The 12,064-nt window shown below is 45.9% G+C and overlaps 2 protein-coding genes across 3 annotated transcripts in view; both read left to right on the plus strand.

The window, feature by feature from the left end:
* Positions 1-12,064, plus strand: part of AGBL4 (ATP/GTP binding protein-like 4) — a 1,510,571-nt gene that overhangs the window by 1,286,510 nt on the left and 211,997 nt on the right. The gene's annotated exons all lie outside the window — the stretch shown is intronic.
* The window catches only part of BEND5 (BEN domain containing 5), a 48,393-nt gene that overhangs the window by 21,456 nt on the left and 14,873 nt on the right, over positions 1-12,064 (plus strand). The gene's annotated exons all lie outside the window — the stretch shown is intronic.

Raw genomic sequence — 12,064 nt, forward strand, 5'->3', positions numbered from 1 at the left:
GCTTGAATGTTGCTTTTGGAAGCCTATCCTTGAGTATTTTCATCTACCCACCTCACCTAGGACCCAGCTCAAGGGCCTTTGTCCAGCTTGAGTGCTGGATCATTCACACCATAACAAGACCAGGAAGGCCATCTGGTCAGGAAGTGCTCAGTTTTAGAAGGAAATCTACCTACTTGGAAGAATCTTTGCTGATTCGCCCATGCAGTGGGGTCGCAGGCGGTGGATGGGAGGGAGCTGAGAGTAGTAGTCTACCCTCTTGAGTCTGATGGGGACCTCAGAGTAGGAAGTGGGTCCCTTCAGCAGCCAGGAGTTGTAATGGTGCACTTTGTAGAGGTTGGGGTTAGAAAGGTGGAGTCATGCACAGAGGGTGGGGAGTAGCAGCAAGTTGGTATAAGATTGTTCAGAGGCTTCACTGGATGATTCACTTCTTCATTTGTGCATTTGTTCGTTCTTCTTTCATTCATTCCACAAAAATATACACGATGGATTTAACAGGAAAGATTCTCTGCAGCAGGGAGTCCTGGCATTGTGAACAAACTTAGGATATACACTGTTGCCCTCATTTTGCTGATGAGAAAATGAGCCCGGACAGTGTCACTGGCTTATTCCCAAGGATACCCTGACACCTCGTCCTGTGTGCTTCTCTCTGGACCCTCATCCACACGGCCTACTTTAGCCTTTAGACTTCATTGTTGCCAACATGGGAGTGACTCCTCTGTCCCTCCCCTTGAAAAAAGTTTATCTCTCTTTATAAAACAGAACTTTCCTTTTCTATGTTCTTAGCATGGGTAACAGCCCTTTCTGATGAAAAGGAACCTCACCCTTCTCTCCTGAGGGTCCTTGGTGTCAAAACTAAATGAGAAAGCATATGTAAAGAGTCTAGCCCTGTGGCCAACATATTGTAACTGTCCAATAAGTACCAGTCCCTTTTTCCTTTTTTCCCCTTTCCTGCCCACCACCCTCCTCCAAGGAAGTAAATGCAAAAAGAATGCAAAATGCATAAAGACATTCAAATTTACAAGGTTTATTTGTGTGTGTGTTCATTCATTCTTTCTTTACTCACCAAACATTTATTGAGGGTGTGCTTTGTGCCAGAACTGGGCTAGGTGCTGGAAATATGGAAATAAACAAGACAGAGTCCCTTTTTAAAAACAATTCACAAGCGGGTTAGAGTAGTGTTTCTAAACTGAGGGTTGGCAGTGTCAGAGAATTCCAAGGGGCTGAGGGGAAACAGAACAGTGGAGACCCAGTGGGAAGGATAAGCTCCCCTGTATGAGAATGGAGTAAACTCTAGGGTCTCTGTTTCTCCTCTGCTAGATCCCTTGTTCTTAGAAGGCAAAGACCAAGGCTTAGGTAACCACCTCAGTTTTTAACACTGTGAGTAACCACTTAGGTAATTCATTTTGGTGTGACTCAGGTAACAGTTCAAATAAGACTCCGAATTGCTCTGTGAAGGATGTAAAGAGGAGTACAGTCATCCTTGCCTTCAGGGTACACAGTCTCTCACCTCTCTGACTTCATCACCTGTGCCACAGTCAAGCTATAATTTAATCATTGTTGGTCTCCATTTTCTCTGCTATAAAATAGTTATCTTAAAACCCACCACATACAGGCAGGAGAGCACAGACATGTACACAACGTGACACCAGGCAGAATAAAATCAGTGTAATTGCAGAAGGGAGGTAGAAGATGGTTTTAGGTTTGTGTGTACTTCGTCAGGGAATGGAGGCAGGAATGATGAACTCTGACCAGAAGAGGCATGGGTAATTAGAATAATAACAGTAATTCACACACAGCACTTTACAGGTTTCAAAGCACCTTGACATTTTTATCTCTTGGGCTGTTCTGATATTCTCATTGCAAGGCCAGACAAGGATTATCTCCATTTGGGGGAGGAGAATGTGAAAAGAAGAGATAATGTCCCTGTTGGCCAGATCATAAGCTGGTTTAAAGTTTTGAAGAAAGAGAAAGCTGTTGTGGCCTGCGTATCTGTCTTGGCTCTTTAGAGCTAGATTGCTAACACCTCTGTAACCCTCTGGGTTTGTGCCTTGGGTTCTGTCCAAAGTCTGTTAAAATACCAGCTTTGATCTTTAAAATCCTTTGTGGTCTGAGCTGGTTTCTTTAAGCCCAAGTCTCTGATGTTGCCTAAGAAAAGGCAGCTAATGTCAGCCAAATGCTTCCTGCTGGTTTTCCCCTGTACTGGAGGCAACCTGGGCTTTGGCAACGGATAGATATTACTTAGGTTTGAATCTCACCTCTCTTAATTCCTTACCTATGTAACTTCAAGCAAATGATGTAACCATTCTCAGTCTATGTTTTCTCCTTTATAAAATGGAAAAGCCCACCACATACAGGCGGGAGAACCAGCTCAGTGATTAAGGGCCTGAATAGGCCTTAAGGTCAGAAATATTGCGGTTTTGAACCCTGGCACTGCCATGTTCTAATTTCGTTACCTTGAGCAAGTTACTTAATGTCCTGAGCCTTGGTTTCCTCATTGTAAAACAGAGTGAATGATAATAATAACCATTATTGTTCTTAAGAGGATTAAATGAGCAAATGCAGTAAAGACAGCTGCCCAGAGGCTGGCATGTATTATAGTAAGTGCTCAGTAAGTCCTATATTGAGATGTAGAATCCTTTGAGGATCTACATGAGATATTATGTGCAGTGCTTGGCACAGCATAGGCACTCATTGTCCTGTAGTGGAACACAGATGTGGTTGTCTGACATGTCTTAATCTTTGGTCAATCCCTAATGACTCCTGGAGATTTCCTACTTCTCATTAAGTCCCAGAAATCATATTTGAATAGTCTATTTTACAACTGTGCCTGGACTTGATTTCAAGCTCACTGGTCTGTAGTTTGTAGAATTCTTCCCATCCCGACTCCCCCCACTTTTCCTGGGCAGAATTCCATCTTCCCATCTCTAGTTCGCAACTACCCCTTTGACCCCCTGATTTCTTTCAGACATCACCAGCTGTGGCTCAGTTTCCCCTTTGCCAGGACTCTCTTCCTGGGGCCTGTTTTTCTCAGAGCTCCTTCCATCTCTTTCAGCCCTCCATTTGTTCTCACCTGAGCAGGAGTACTTGAAATTGTTGGGATTTGAGAGAGGACTGAAGAGGATGGGCAAGAGCGGTTTTTCCCAGTCCGGTTTTCACATCCCCACCATACAAGTGAGGCCCAGGAGGCCCACAGGCTGCCTACCCCCCCCCCCCGAGTTAGTGCTCCGGTGGTGCCACACTATTGCGCCCTGGGCCGCCTCTGCTTGGATGGCAGAAGGAGATCTAATAGTGAGAACTGGAGTAGTTTTTCTGAAACATATTGGTCTTCTTTCACTTTGAAGTACTTTTTGGTATTGTTGCCCAAATCAGAATGAACTACAGTTCATCCCAGATAATTTTAAAGGTTGATTTCACAGTGGTTGGACAATTCAGGAACCTCCTTCCCCTTCCCCTCTAGAGTCTATTTTCCTGGGGGAAGGGAGGATGGGGCTGAGGGACAACTCCAGGCTTTCCCTTTGCCAATTGCCCAGGTATCTAGAACATCCAGAGAAAGTTGCTGGACTTTCCCTCATCACCAGGATAGGAACATGCTTCTTCTCCATTAGAGCGGGCTTTGCATTCTGTACAGCCATGTGACAAGACTGTTTTCTGCTGGATTTGCCAGGCAGGAAATGGAGGTGGGAAAGGGTTCATTACGGGCAAGACTTGGCCTCTAGGAACACCTGCTTTGGGCCAGATGCTAAATTCTTTTCATACATAAAACAACCTGAGCAATAGATAAGATCCTCAGATGAGGAAACAGGCTCTGAGAGATTAGGTAACTTGCCTGAGGCCACACACCCAGGAAATGGTAGAACCAGGTTTCACACCGAGGCCTATCTTGCTTACCCATGTATCAGGCAGTCTGATCATTGAGTCCCTCGGCCTCTGTGAGTCTGATCATTGAGTCCCTCGGCCTCTGTGCTTCTGCGGCACTGTTTCTTCTGTCTGCTCTGCTGATTAGACCTTCTTTGTGTACCGCAGTGGGTTCTGGGACTGCAGGACCCTTGAGCTGTTAGACAGATACTTCCTGCTTAATTTAAATGCCCACCATTTCGGGAAAATTCCTAGAGTTTTCATGGAAATTCTCTCTTTAGAGAGAACTCAATGCAACCTTTCACCCCCATCTTATAGGTGGGAAAATTGAGGCCCAGAGAGGGGAAAGAACATGTTTATACCATGTGTAATCTATATATATGGTGTTTTATCAGTATAAAGCAGTGGAATGTTTGTGTTCAGCTGACATGGCTGGCTGGCTGGCTGGCTGGATGGATGGATGGATGAATGGACGGAATGAGTGGGGCTACCAGAAGTCAGCAGTGCCCAGAGACTAGCCACAACCTCCCTTTCTGCTCCAGGGGGCTCTCTGAGTTTGAGAGGTCATTCTTAAGAGTCCTAGGGCCTTAGTCCTGTAAGGAGCCCCAGAGTTCACCTAGTCCAGCCTCCTACACAGGACAGGAAGACTTTTGTAGCCTCCCTGCCAAGCGATCACCCAGCTTCCTGTTCCCCTAGAGACAGTAAGCTCACTCACTGCCTTCTGGTGCAGCCCATCCCATTGTTGGACAACTCTGACTGTAGGGAAATGTTTTTGTGCAGAACATTTTGTTGGATTCTTCCTCTGTTCCAGGACCTGTGCTGGGCACAGAGAAACCAACTTGATAAGCTCTTTTTACTGCCTTAAAGAAGTCACAGTCTCATCAACAGACAGTTGAAATGCAGGATGAGCCTTGCTTTGGTCCTGGGCTTCAGGGTATTGGGAGAGGATACAGAAGAGGATATGTGGCTGGAGTGCGGGGGCTGTGGGTGACTGGGGACGGCCCCAAATTAAGGAACTATCTCAGGCGACAGGAGAGCCTGAACAAAGATTTGGAGTTGTAAGAGAGGCTGGCTTATTCAGGGAACTGAAAGTAGTTTCTGGCTGGATGGCATGGTGGAGGAGTGGGTAGGAGGGAGAGATGAGGCTGTAGACGTAGGTGAGAGCAGGGAGTTCATGGGGGCTCCTCCCCATTGGAGTGACCTGGGGTACAGTCCCTCAATCCCTGAGTTGCTGTCTTCCTTTGAGCCAAGCTAATCAATCAACATTTAGCAAAGACGAATCTCATATGGTCCCTCCTTTGGAAGAGCTCATGGCATGAAGGGAGCATCAAGCAATGTCACTGTCATGGATTAATTTGGTGGGGAGACATCAGCCACATGAGGGAACTCTGCCTCCTCATAACTCCTGCCTGCAGGTGCTCACTGTGCCCACAGCAGCCGCTCAGGACCCTGAGGGCAGCCCTTGTGCCGCCCACCCCACTTATGCCTACCACAACCCCTCGGCCCCCCAACCCAGCCAGCGCTGGTCCATTTCACATGCATTAAGCATATGTGCGGGCCTTTGGTGCTTCTCTGGCAGGATGTTCTGCACAGATGTACCCTGCTATTTGTAAGCTGTCTGGGCCCAGATAGTTGAGTAGGAGGGAGGTAGAAGAACTACAGAGGAAGGTGGCCACGAGTCTTCCCTGGCCACCAGCTGGCAGAGGATAGATTCTGAGCTCCTAGGTAAGATGAATCCTGGTGACCCCTCAGCCCTCTTCCACCATCCCCCTCTCATGATGTGGAGCTCTTCACAGACCCCTGGGAAGGTCATGGAAAGTCAGAGATGAGCTGAGGGTCCCACAGAGTGAGCAGTAGGTGGGAAGCTCTGAAAAGTGCAGTTAGCACTGAAAACCTATAGCATAGTGGAATGAGAAAGTCTTTGAAGTCTGACAACCCTGAACTTGAGCACTGACCACCTGTGTGACTTTTGACAAATTGCTTTACCTCTCTGAGCCTCTACAGAGATAAGATTGATTTTGCAAGACCACTGTGAAGATTAACTTCTTTCACTCAACACGTGTTTAATGAGTGTTCAGTATGTACCAAGGACATCGTGGTGATTGCCGGGGATGTAGAAGTGAGAGAGACTACTCATCCCCTCAGCCTTTATGTTCCGGTCAAGGAGATGTTAAACAAATAATCACATGATGGTGGGGTGAAAAGTGCCATAGAGAGAAAAAAAGAAAGATACTTTCAATGTAAGATATTTTAACAAAAAAGACACTTGGTGGGTGTTGTTCACCTTTCCTTCTCAAATATGTCATTTAAAATGGGTATCTACAATTCCTCAAGTGGGGGAAAACTTTGACCCGCAAGGCCAGTGACCTGGGCCTGCTTCTACTCCCTCTTTCTGGCTGGGTGGGCTTCTTCCCCTTAGAGACAGGACTCTCTCAGGTCCATTCCAGCTCCGCTGCTCTGTAGTTCTGATTCCCTGAGGGAGCGGCCCCTCTGCAGAGGCATCCATGTGAGCTGCAGGGATCTTGCCCACTCCAGGGCTTGTGCTAGAATTGCTTCTCCTGCCTTTGCCCAGCAAAGCCTGCTCCTACCCTCACTCACAGAAGGCACTCGGAAAATGGAGAGGGAGGAGGAAAAGGACCTGAAGAGTCCCTGCCCAATTGCTCCCCCACTCCCCCAGACCTCACTCACTTATCAGAGCCCCAGTCACAGCAGTGATCTCTCCCTCCCCAAATCTGTGCAGATTTGTGGACAGTGAGCCTGTATTTTGTGCTGCTTACCCTCACCATGTGAAGATAACTACTCTGCCCTAGAGCTTCATACCCTACAAGCTCCTGGCTATCCTCCAAGCTCCAGCACAGAAGTTTGTGACCAACCTTGTGAAGCCTTCCTGGTCCCCTCCAGATGTAGCACCCCTCCTTTCTTCTGCTCCAAAGTCTTCATCCTAGCCCTGTCAGCCACATAGGGAGTAACCAGCTGTTGCTTGCCTCTTTCCACTGCTGGACTGGGAAGCGCTCAACGCCACCTAGCCCAGGGCTGGCACTTAGTGTATACTTAGTAGATTCTCACTAAAGGAGTGAGACCAGATTTGTCTCTGCCCTCATTGAAAGCATAATGGGGCCAAGAAGCAGATGCATAGCTACAGCAACAGGGGACCGTGGCCGATGCCTTCTGAGAGAGGATGACAAGGCGAACAGAGGGGTATTCCTCTTCCTAGCCCTAAATCGTCTCCCCTGTCTCTACCAGGGCCTTTGTTTACCTCTTTCATTGTTGCATAGCTGTTCCCCTGCTCGGGTCGTTCTCCACAAAGTGAAATCATCTTTATTCTACCAAATCTAGAACACCTCTGTGCCACACTAGGTTTTCTGTATGCATTTAAGAATTTTGACTTGATTCACTTTGCATTTATGAAGAAACTAAAATCGCACCTATCACAAAGAAACTTCCTATTTACCTTCAGAATAGAAAGATTTAATCCTTTTTAAAAAATATTTAATATTATTAACCTTTCTATTTCAGCAGAAATCAGAAATGGTATTTAGTGTCCAAACATGTATGTGTTTTAAAGAAATAGGTGATTTCTAAACCTCCTGGAAGTCACACAAACATTAACTTTTTAGAAAGCTTTTCAGAAAGAGCAGCATTTGTCCAATTCGGAATATAAACAAGAATAGAGAATGGTGTAATTTCATCTACTTGTTGTACCAACAAACACAAAGACCCTTGCTTTGTGCCATGATTCCCATTTTATAGAAGAAGCCACTATGGCTTAAGAGGTGAAGTAAATAACAGAACCAGGATTTGCACCAGGTTTTTCTAACGCTAAATCCGTTGCTCATCCATCAAATCGCAGCAATTTATACGTGATGTAATAGCGTTTCACATGTTAAATTCTGAACTTCCCCAGAACCCGACACACTTTAGTTGTCTCTGGGTCCCCAGTGCCTCTTACAGAGCCTGGATCTTGATATGCAGTTGGGGATTGTGTGAGGAATAGACTCATGAGTGACTGAAGGAAAGACAAGTACTACCTTTTATACTCTTTTAAAAGCTTCCTTTACCCAGCTGAGAGGGTTCTTTCCATGGAAGGTATATTTTCCCCAAAATAAACCTCAGGTGCATGTCAATACCAGAATGCAAGTGGATCAAAAGGGCTTTTTTTAATTTTTGATTCCTACTCTTCCCACAAAGTGAAAAAAAGTTCTTTGTTACCTTAAATATCTATGCCACATCGTACAATGCTCTCTCTTAATGCAAGTGCTTATTATTGTGGCTAATTTTGTCACATGTGTTTGAGGGAGAACAATGCCTCAGAAATTTTTAAAAGCAAAACAGCAATCTGAAGCATTTGTTGTAATGAGATGTAAATTGCCAACATTGGTAGTGGAGCCGACTAAAATTTGCAGTGAAGTGATTTTCCCCCCTTCTTAAATTAAAAGCACTAGAGACCCTCCCTCTTCTCCCCAAAGAAACCACATGCTTTTTTTTTCCTTTTCCTTCTGATTCTGTGATGCTAAACATCACGCTTTATTGATTGATTCATTCCTTCATTCATCTGCCGTTTTCTGAGCCTCTGTTCCGTGCCTGCCTCGGTGCTCAGCTCTTGCAGAGGCATCATCAGCCGCACGGTGGCTATCCGTAATCCCATTGTGCAGAGAGGCGAGGTGACTTTACTTGCCTAAAGTCATGCAGCTGGGATTCACACCAGGTCTCCTAAAGGCCCCTTTCAATATGTGCCTTTGGCTGGTTTTTCCAAGCTGCCCCCCTTGCTGAGGCTGAGGCGACAGGTACCTTCTGTATATAACGCCCCGGAGGAGGAGACTGTTGCAGAGAGCCCTGACCAGGTGTTAAACAAATGGTACTAACTGAGAATGTTAGGAAATCATTTTCCTTGAGAGCCAGAGATCCCAATACAACAGCCTCAGTATTTGACAAAACTCCATCAGTCCCTGAGGAGAGCATCATGAGCCTGTGGAGAGCGGGTGGGCTGCGGAGTGCAGGGACGTGCTGTGTGCCGCGCCTGTGCCGGGCATGAGCGGCGAAAGCAGAGCAGAACCCAAGGTTCACAGAACCCAAGGTTTAGTGGAGACAAACTTAAGGACACAAGTATAACGTGTGTGGGGGAGAGTGCAGTGTCGGGGAGTGAACCACTATTTACCAAGCAGCCACTCTGCACAGACTCTGAAATAATCATTTCATATATGTGGTTCACACATTTAATCCTTAATCTTGCCAAGTCACTGTTATCTTTCCTCCTTTCAGGTGAGGCAACAAGGTCAGAGAGGTTAAGTCATTATTTATGTGTAAATTATATCTTGAGGATGGAATTTGAACCAAGCATTGAGCTGGGTGAGCCCTGTTCTCTGTCATAAAAAGACAATCCTCGGCTGCCCGAGCCTCACAGTCTAGTTAGGGAGACAGACATAGAAACAAATGAGTGCATCTGATTATTATGGTAGAGTGGAGACAGAGGGTGTGGGAGGGTCCAAAGGACAGTGGAGCTCTACTACGCAAGAAAGATCACAACTCACCTAAACAGGAAGTGGCAAACCCAGTACTTAAGCCTAGTCACTCTGACTCTAAATCCCAAGCCAAGTACTGGAGAGAATTATTTACCTCCATTTGAGGGGACAGGGCAGCCTCGTGGAAAAGGTGGCATTTGAGGCAGGCCTTGCACTGCTGGTGGAGTTTGGATAGGTGGACATCCGTAGGGGTAGAATGTTCTGAACAAAGGGAATGGCACAAGCAAAGACTGGGAGGCAGGAAAGAATGGTGTATGTGTGGAGAGGGTTAGTCAGGCCACTTTGCCTACAATGGAGTCTGACTCTGGGAAGGAGACCAATAGTGGACGGAGCCAGAGAGGTGACTCTCTCAACCCAACTCCTCTGTAGACAGTGTGAAGGAAGAGTCCTTTGCCTATATCTGTAGCCATCTGAATTGTCCATTCTCCTGACTAGATGCTTCTGATTTCTACTTAATAGTCCTAATTTCTACTTCTCAGGCTGCAGGCAAGGTTACAGACATTCAGAAGAACAGCTTCCCACCCACCCATACCTCTACCCTCAAGCACCCCCACTCAGCAGCAGGGCTTTATTTCAGAATCTTTGCCCCGGTCCATGAAATTCTCTCCCTGCCCCCCACCCCCAACTCTCTCTCCTCTCATATCATGAAGAATTTATTAAGAGCTTGCCATCAGGCACTGCCCTAGGCTCCAGGATTCCAAAGGGAGCAAAACTTTGCTTTTAAAGAGCTTCACAGTCTAATGTTGAAAAAAGACAGATAGGTAAGATGATTGCAAACATAATTTGCTAAAAGTATTCACAATATAGAGACCCCTACCTGGGAGTGATCAGATCAAGGCCTCACAAAGGAGACATCTGAGCTGTGTCCTGAAGTCTGACTGAGGGGTTGGCAGACAGATGAGGTAGTGTTCAAGGCCAAGACAGCAGCACAGAGGCCTGGGGCAACATGGCACTTGGGGCACCTGAGCAGAGGTGAATTTTGGGGGGAGCAAGAAGTAAGTCCTGGAGGTAGAGAGGATGCCAGTTGTTCTGAACTTAAAGAAGATGTGGGACTTAATGAGGGTGTAGTGGGGAGCCTAGGCAAGAAAAGACACTGTCATGTGGAAGATCTCTTTGGTAGCCATTGTGGAGACGGACGGGAGAGAATCAGATGGAAATCATAGCTGGACTGGATACATTCTCTTGTCCGACAGCCACTTCTCATGGAAGGAAAGGTAGGCTTTAGAGGAGGAACATGATCTTGCCAAAGAGGACGTGTAGCTAGTAGCTACATGGACCTCCTCCTGTCAGCCCATTCCTTCTTCTTGTTGCTGAACAGGAAAGAGACCTCAGATGCCAACTCAGCCACAAGCTTTAGGAGAAACTGAAGTAATTACCTCTCCCCATGTCTGAGAAAAGATCAAATGCTCCACTTGAGTTTGTCTGTATCTCAGAAATTCAACCTGAAATCCCACACAGAGAGGAGAAACTTTGGCATCTGCTTCTGGAACTTTAGAATTATTCACTTATTGTTGTCATTTTTTTTATTCATTTAGCAAACATTTAGAGAACACCTACTCAGTGCCAGGTGCTGGGGACAAGGGGAATATAAGACTTAAACCCAGCTCTTGAATAGAATCTGATAGCATTATTGAAAGATGCTATCAGAATGATTACGATGCTATTGGTCCTTCACTCTGCCAACTTCGGCATCTGCCATTCACTGACTTGTGGTCACACAATGAAAATGCAGCAGAGCCAGGAGTGGACCGGAAATCTCTACCAAGATGAGGAGAGCTCTTTCATCTGAACTGTTCTGCTCCCCAACCATCTTGCATTCAGCTTTGTGCGAGGTTCATACTTAACTCTCTGGAGACCACAAAGATTCTATCTTGCGGTTGGCAGCTGCCAGCAACTCAGGATTGATATTCTCATTCTGAGAAGCCCTGTCATGAGGAATTTTGGTAACAAAATCACCAATACCTTCCCTACCACCAACCAAAGTCTAGGATGTGGCAACTGAACACAGAGTTGCGACCAGATTATTGCAAAGGGCTTTAGTATATAAAGAGCTTTGCACCCAGTTGTCCACATGGTTAGCATTAGAGAAGATTGGACTGTGAATCCCTCCGTTACTTAAGTTGTATGCACAGCCGTAGGGAGCTGTGTGGCAGTAGCTGAATCTGTGATGTCAGTCAACTCCTGAAATGTGTGCACAGGGAGAATTTCCAGCATGCTAAATTCTGTTGGCCTTTGGAGTTGTTCTCCCACAAAAGTTAATCAAGTCATTCAGCCTTATTTACCCATTTTCATCCTGTTTCTCTGCCCTTTGGTAATCAAGACACAATAGGTGACTTAAAAAAAAAAAAAGTCCATAATTTTTAATAGCTAATGGAGAAAAAAATATCCCCCTTAGAAACTACCACCATTTATCTACCTTCCTTTCACTGTTTAAACCCCACATAATTGTGTTGATTGCATTAAAATAAAAATCAGAGTAGCTGCTGGTTCAGGCAATCAGGGGCTTAATCTGTATTGTATTTTAATTTCTTGGTTCAAATGCTCCTGTCTAGATATGAGGTCTTGGGGAGGGGAGGTCTTCACATTGCTCGTCGAAGCTTTCCTTACCTCCCTTCGTCTGCTGTGGCCTTCTCCACTGTAGGCTGCTGAGGTGGGGTTTTTGGCAAGTACACAATTTACATATTCCAGTA

This window comes from Propithecus coquereli, unplaced genomic scaffold (assembly GCF_000956105.1).
Source record: "Propithecus coquereli isolate 6110/MARCELLA unplaced genomic scaffold, Pcoq_1.0 Scaffold14, whole genome shotgun sequence".
NCBI lineage: Eukaryota > Metazoa > Chordata > Mammalia > Primates > Indriidae > Propithecus > Propithecus coquereli.